This window comes from Doryrhamphus excisus, linkage group LG18 (genome assembly GCF_037039965.1).
Source record: "Doryrhamphus excisus strain RoL-2023G ecotype Guam linkage group LG18, RoL_Dexc_Guam_v1.1, whole genome shotgun sequence".
NCBI classification, from domain to species: domain Eukaryota; kingdom Metazoa; phylum Chordata; class Actinopteri; order Syngnathiformes; family Syngnathidae; genus Doryrhamphus; species Doryrhamphus excisus.
This window is the reverse complement of record NC_136374.1, coordinates 8,689,999-8,697,917: the sequence shown is the minus strand read 5'-3', so window position 1 is coordinate 8,697,917 and position 7,919 is coordinate 8,689,999.

Genomic DNA, 7,919 nt, shown 5'->3' with positions numbered 1-7,919 from the left:
AGTAGCTGCTTAAAGCAGCAGTGTTCCTGCCATATACAAATTCTTTGACAAGAAGACCTGCAGTAGCTTTTTTTTTTGCAGTGTTCCTGTCATATAGACAACCTTTGATTCATGTTTTTGCAGTTGGCCCAAGGTTCTTAAGAAACAACAATGTTCTTGTCGTATAGAAGATCTTTGACCCGCGGTTTTGCAGTAACTGCTTAAAAACAGAAGTGGTTTGTCATAGAGAAGACCTTTGACCATTCTTTTTTCAGTTGGTCCTTAAACACAGCTGTGTTCCAGTTTTTGCAGTTGATTCTTCAAAACAGCAGATCTTCCTTGTCATATAGAAGATCTTTGACTAGACTTTTCACAGGAGGTTCTTAAAGAAAACAGGTTACATGTAATCATGAAAGATCTTTGACTGGCGTTTTTGCCGTAACTGCTTAAAAACAGAAGTGGTCTTGTCATAGAGAAGATCTTTGACCATCCTTTTTTCAGCTGGTCCTTAAAAACGGCAGTGTTCAGGTTTTTGCAGTTGATTCTTAAAAACAGCAGATCTTTTTTGTCATATAGAAGATCTTTGACTAGCTTTTTTGCAGGAAGTTCTTAAAAACAACTGTTGTCATGTAATCATAGGAGATCTCTGACCAGTGGTTTTGCAGTAACTGCTTAAAAACAGAAGTGGTTTTGTCATAAAGAAGATCTTTGACCATCTTTTTTGAAGCAGGTCCTTAAAAACAGTAGTGTTCCTGGCATATAGTAGATCTTTGACTAGAAGACCCTTGACTCAGATCTTTGACCGGCGTTTTTGCCGTAACTGCTTAAAAACAGAAGTGGTCTTGTCATAGAGAAGATCTTTGACCATCCTTTTTTCCGCTGGTCCTTAAAAACGGCAGTGTTCAGGTTTTTGCAGTTGATTCTTAAAAACAGCAGATCTTCCTTGTCATATAGAAGATCTTTGACTAGCTTTTTTCCAGGAAGTTCTTAAAAACAACCGTTGTCATGTAATCATAGGAGATCTCTGACCAGTGGTTTTGCAGTAACTGCTTAAAAACAGATGTGGTTTTGTCATAAAGAAGATCTTTGACCATCTTTTTTGAAGCAGGTCCTTAAAAACAGTAGTGTTCCTGGCATATAGTAGATCTTTGACTAGAAGACCCTTTACTCAGATCTTTGACCCGCGTTTTTGCCGTAACTGCTTAAAAACAGAAGTGGTCTTGTCATAGAGAAGATCTTTGACCATCCTTTTTCAGCTGGTCCTTAAAAACAGCAGTGTTCAGGTTTTTGCAGTTGATTCTTAAAAACAGCAGATCTTCCTTGTCATATAGAAGATCTTTGACTAGCTTTTTTGCAGGAAGTTCTTAAAAACAACAGTTGTCATGTAATCATAGGAGATCTCTGACCAGTGGTTTTGCAGTAACTGCTTAAAAACAGTGGTGGATTTGTCATGTAGAAGATCTTTGACCATCTTTTTTGAAGCAGGTCCTTAAAAACAGTCATATAGGTGACATTTGACTAGTGATTTTGCAGTTGGTTCTGAAAAACAGCATTGTTCATGACATATAGATGATCTTTGACCAGCTACTAGCTTCTTTGCAGCAGGTCCTCAAAAACAGCAGTGTTCTTGGCATATAGTAGATCTTTGACTAGAAGACCCTTGACTCATGATTTTGCAGTTGGTTCTGAAAAACAGCTGTGTTCCTGTGAGAAGATCTTTGACTAGTTTTTTGCAGTAGCGGCTTAAAGCAGCAGTGTTCCTGTCATATACAAAGTCTTTGACAAGAAGACTAGCTTTTTTGCAGTAGTTTTCTTTGCAGTGTTCCTGTGGTTCCTGTAGTGGCCCAAGGTTCTTAAAAAACAACAATGTTCTTGTCATATAGAAGATCTTTGACCTGCGTTTTTGCCGTAATTGTTTAAAAACAGAAGTGGTCAAGAAGATCTTTGTCCATCCTTTTTCAGCTCGTCCTTAAAAACAAGTTTTCAAGTTTTTGCAGTTGATTCTTCAAAACAGCAGATCTTCCTTGTCATATAGAAGATCTTTGGCGAGCTTTTTGCAGAAGGTTCTTAAAAACAACAATTTTCATGAATAATGGAAGATCTTTGACCAGCGGTTTTGCAGTAGCTGCTTAAAAACAGAAGTGGTCTTATCACAGAGAAGGTCTTTGACCAGCTTTTTTGCAGCTGGTCCTTAAAAACAGCAGTGTTCCAGTTTTTGCAGTTGAGTCTTCAAAACAGCAGATCTTCCTTGTCATATAGAAGATCTTTGGCAAGCTTTTTTGCAGGAGGTTCTTAAAAACAACAGTTTTCATGTAATAATGGAAGATCTTTGACTCGCGTATTTGCAGTAGGTTCTTAAAAGAGGCAGATCTTATGTGACATGTAGAGGGTCTTTTACTAGCACAATAGATTACTAAAAACTGCAGAGTACTCCTGTCAAATAGAAGATTGACTCTGGTTAGATCACTGGTTCTCAAATAGGGACACTAGGGACCCTGGGGGATACTTAAACACACTCAAAGGGGTACTTTAGATGAAAAAATATTTTAACCTGGTGACCAGTCCAGGGTGTACCCCTGCCTCTCACCCAAAGTCAGCTGGGATAGACTCCAGCATACCCCCACTGATGTCTGACTTGGATTTTTGCAGAAATGCAGATAGAAGGAGAACACAAATTAGCAACAAATCAGGTGCACCAAACCCAGGAAAAACAGGAAGCACTACCAAAATAAGGGCATTAAACAGGAAGTAAAGCATAAAAGTGGAAACAAAGTCATGTACTCGAGACACCAATGCAATGTCTACTTTGATGCGAACACAAATCAACAGGTCATCAGACGCCTCCCTCACTCACGGTGCAACCAAAAATAACATGTTTATACATTAACATACGTAGATGCACAACAATATCACCTATAAATACTCGATGAGGCTTTTAATAAAAACACGATTGTTGAATGGCGAACATGTGCGGGTCCACTCTATAGGATCTTGGACATGCGTTCAGAAAACAGGGTGTGTCCAAACACTTAAGTGTAGAGTACACATGCTACTAAAATATGCACGAACACACATGAAACAATGAAAACATTGCATTGCTTCACTGACAGACTAACCAAGAGAAGTAAGGCGCATGCTTGCTGTCCGCAGTTATGCAAATATATGCACAGTCACAGCATTCTTCTGTGTTTTTTTTTCTTTTTATGTACCCCCCCTCACAATGACTCATGTGTCCACTGAAATAGTTGAACATTATGAAAACAAATCCACTCCACACACAGTAGAAAAGTTGCAAACCATTTGTTAATGTGGCTTTTTTTTTTTTTTGGTCAATGTCTCCTCCAACCCGTTTCCTTCCCTTATGGCTCTTTTCTTTCCGCTGGGCCCGTCTTGTCATCTCCAAAGTGTCCCTCCATCCCAATCCCCCCCCCATGTCTCTCTGGCATCTCCGTCTGCCTCTCAGTTGGATTCATGTGGGACTGATTGAGCTTGAGGATGCAGGCCTCATCAAAGGCTCAGTGTGGTCGAATGCCAGCGAGCGACCGAGGCTCCGATCTCGCGCTGCTTAATGAGCCCCCTCTCCTCCTTCCTTCCCCCCTCCCTCCTCCCTCCCTCCAGCGGTAAGCTCATGCAACACATCAGTTTAATCTTTCCTTTTCTTGTTGCTACCCCCTCCACTTCCTTCCTTCTCTCCCTCCTCTTTGACACCATGCGTCAGTGAATTATTGCTAAAACAGATCCCGCTTCTCATTTACAATTCTGACTTCAAATTCTGTCCTCATCCTCTCCTTCCGTACCCCTGCTACTCCTTCATTCCTCAGGCTCGGCTCCAAACCGGAGTTGAGTTCTGGAGCCACACTCCTCCTCCTCCTGCACTGACCATCATCACCATCACCGCACTCATCATACATAACACTCTCTGTCGTTGTGGACTATTTTACACACATCCAGGCCTTCTCTAGACGCACACTTGCTCCCATGTGGGCGTACAAAAGATATGTACAGTACCCCCACCCCCTGAACCCTAATGGAGATTGTGAAAAGGAGGTGAAGAGGATGGAACGGGTGGAGAAAAGTGTCAGGCGTGATGTGTGATAGAAGAGTTTCAGCTAAAATGAAAGGAAAGGTATACAAAACTGTGGTGAGACCAGCCATGTTGTTTGGTCTAGGGACAGTACCACAGAGGAAAAGACAGGAAGCAGAACTGGAGGTAGCAGAGATGAGGATGCTGAGGTTCTCATTGGGAGTGACCAGGATGGATAGGATCAGCTTGAAGAAAATTGAGTTGTGAAAACCTGATGCAAGAACACAAATTCAGGAAGATAGACATCAGTCCCAATGCACCTCCACTTGGACAAGGCAGAAGAAATCCTCCCACCCTCCATATTAGACACACACACACACACACACACACACACAATCACGCAATCACACACAGTAGGGAGACATGGCATGGCACTGAGGATAAAGGAAACGCCACCTTTGGTGCCGTCCACACTGGGAGGAGCCGCAGGCCGTGCCATCGGGGGACCAGCACCCGGGCCCCCCGACTCCGACAGTCGGGCGGACCCCCACAATAAAGGCAGGAACCCCCAGCCGGCCGGGTCGAAGGGACCCAAGGATGGCACCCCCTCAGCAGACCCGACACAGCCCCCAGTGTGGAGGACCCCCCCCCCCCCCCCCCCCCCCCCCGAGGAAATACTGGAGTTAAAAGCTAAAAACTAAAAGCATAAAATAGGACTAAAAAGATAAAAACATAAGAAAAGTTTAAAAATATTAGTTAAAAGCCTGATTAAAAAGGTGTGTCTTTAATCTTTTTTATTCACTGTAAGTGAATAATAAGTTTATTGATTAATAAACTGAGTCTTGCTTATCACAATGAATATTTACTGTAGAGGTACGGCCCATAAAGCATAAGCTTTACTGTTAATTCATGAGAACATAGTTTTCCCCTCATGGAACCTCGTGTACAGCAAGTCCCAGTTGAACAATATGCCCCAAAGCTTAGTTAAATAACGTCTTTGCATTCTTTAATAGAGAAGAAAACCTAAAAAACCCACAGTCCTTAGAGAGAATATGACTAATATACTTTCAGCAATAAATTCTGTCTATGGCCACTCTTAGTGTACAGTAGTGTAGCTGTGCGTTAAGCGGCTGAGAAAGAGGAAGACCTGTGTTTGTGTATGTTCTATATCCATACATGAACCAAATAAACTTAGGACGGATTTGGAACAAGTCGTAGCCAGACTGTGTGCTTGGAAATATACATGGATGTGGAAGTAGATAAAGAAACAAATAAAAGCAACCGATGCGTGCCACACATGGTGTAAGGTGGACGGTTGTACTGTCACAGAGGGGGTGTCTGGCAGTACCAAAGTAATTAGAGACAGTCTCCGGTTGCTCACAGTTTAGTCTATAGTGGCCTTAAAGGAGACAGCGTGGGAGTCAAGTGCATACATGGAAAGGACTACTGTTCAATTCTATGGTTTGGATAGCAAAACTCTCAATGGACAGCAGTGACATTAGTTATGTACCACTACCAATTTTGTGCTATTGTCACTGGTATGCCAATGAACCTAACCATAATTTCAAAAACTGTACACTGTAAACCCAAATGTTCAAAGTACTTGTAATGGTAATGGTTTTATTTCATTTGAACATGCATCAGATTACAATTGAATGCATCACATAATCAGTTCACAATTCCACATGTCCAAAAGGAGTAGGAAGAAGCAAAGCTTATTAAATCCTACCCCTCCATCTGGTACTTTTATAATCAGTAACTGTTACATTTGTTCACTTCCTGCTTTCCATAATACAGTTTAATTTTTTTTTTTTTAATAATGTACCTCATACCGAAGTACGAGGTGATATGACCATCCAATGCCATAATGGGTACCATAGTAAGTGTCAATATAGTGATATGTATAGCACATCATGACTGGTTCAAGACTCTTCATCCTTGTATTTAGCAAACATCAACTGCTTGTATTGTTTCTTGAATTGGCTCATCGTTGTGCATTGTTTGAGGTCCTTACTCAATCCATTCCATAGTTTGATTCCACATACTGAAATGCTATGGCTTTTTAACATAGTCCTAGCATATAAGTGTTTCAAATGTAGTTCTTCCCTGAGATCATATTTCTCCTCTCTTGTAGAGAAGTATTGGATGACATTTTTAGGTAATTGGTTATTTTTAGCCTTAGCTGTTTGAAGATTAACTATATCAGCGAGTTTAAGTATTTGTGATTTTAGAAATAAGGAGTTAGTATGTTCTCTGTAGGCGGCATTATGAATATCCATTAAATCCTAACCCTCAGCACAAACCCTCTATCTACCAATACCAAACCATTTTGTATTATGGTCACAGGCCTTAACCCTAACCATAATCCTTAACCATACCTAGTACTACTGAACAATAATCCTAACCCTAAAGTGCTAGAAACACGACTGATCAGGTCAGATATTTTGGAACTGAAAAATGTATACCCGACTAAAGCATACTGTTTGATGGAAACGGAGTATTTAAGGAGATAGACTCCTTATCAAATCTGTGTGATTATTTGATGGTAATATAAAATAAAATGCAATTTGAAAGTAGTGGTTACCAAATCACGGTCGTTCCACCCGGCAATTGGAGTCTTATACGTATGGTTTACGTCCTTCTGGCCCACAAACACCACCCTCAATAAACTATTTCAAGTAGCAGCGGTTTGCAGCTTTTAAAGGTCTATTTTGCACTACCTGCACAAGGCTAAGGTGCAGACCATAAAAAGTAGATTGTGAAGTCTTAACAAACAGATAATATTTGACATTTGATAAACATCTCGGGTTAATAAAGTGTGTGTTAAGCTATTCAAGGTTACATTCTCCTCGACGTGAGTGCCATCTCTTGCGGTGTTGTAGAGCATGCCCCATGCTGAAGTCTGCATATTCCGCTGGCTTGCCTTGTCAACCCGAGAATACCCTAATGACTTCCTCTCTCTCTCTCTCTCTCTCTCTGCTGAACCACACTGAAGTCATCCACTTTTCCATGTAGCTTCAAGTTGGAAGCGAAGGCTACAAGGAAGAGCATCAGGGGTAGGAAATGAACAGAAAGGAAGCGCACTAATGAGGTGTGCTCCATTGGCTTGAACCCCCCCCCCCCAAGAGGAGGGCGCGCTCCATGCACTCCATGTGCTGGATATTAGCCTGTGTATGCTATATGGACATTTTATTGTTTGATGTAGAAACAAAGCAAATGTACAGTGGCATCCATTGTGCAATTCATTCTTTCATAGGAAACATTCATTAATTCATTCATTATCTACCATTTATCCTCACGAGGGTCGCAGGGGGTGCTGGGGCCTATCCCAGCTGTCTTTGAGCGAGAGGCGGGATACACCCTGGACTGGTCGCCAGCCAATCACAGGGCACATATAGACAAACAACCATTCACACTCACATTCATACCTATGGACAATTTGGAGTCGCCAATTAACTGCCGTGCAGCTTCAACGGAAATAATAAAACAAAATACTCACAATCACTGATATTTACTGTACTTGCATTTTTCAAGTAACATTCTCTAGGTTTCTACTTTAATATCTTATTGATTACTTTTCAATTTGTTGAGCATCATACAGTCCACATAACCTAATACTACCTGGCCTACAATGCGAGGTTGTTTGAATTGCTTAGTGTTTGTCGCCACCTGGTGGTATACACCAGATACACTGACTCAGAACAGACATACACTACCTCTATTTGACTGTTGGATATGAAATATCATCATTCATTTGAAGGTATTATCTATTCATTCTGCGAATAGGTTGTTTTCACTTATTTGTTCTTTTGAATGATCAGCTGTTCTATTACATAAATGAACGTTGAGCTTTTGTTTTCCTTCTGGCCGATAAGAGCACAACTGCCTGAAGTCTAAAACTAGCAGGGAACACGCT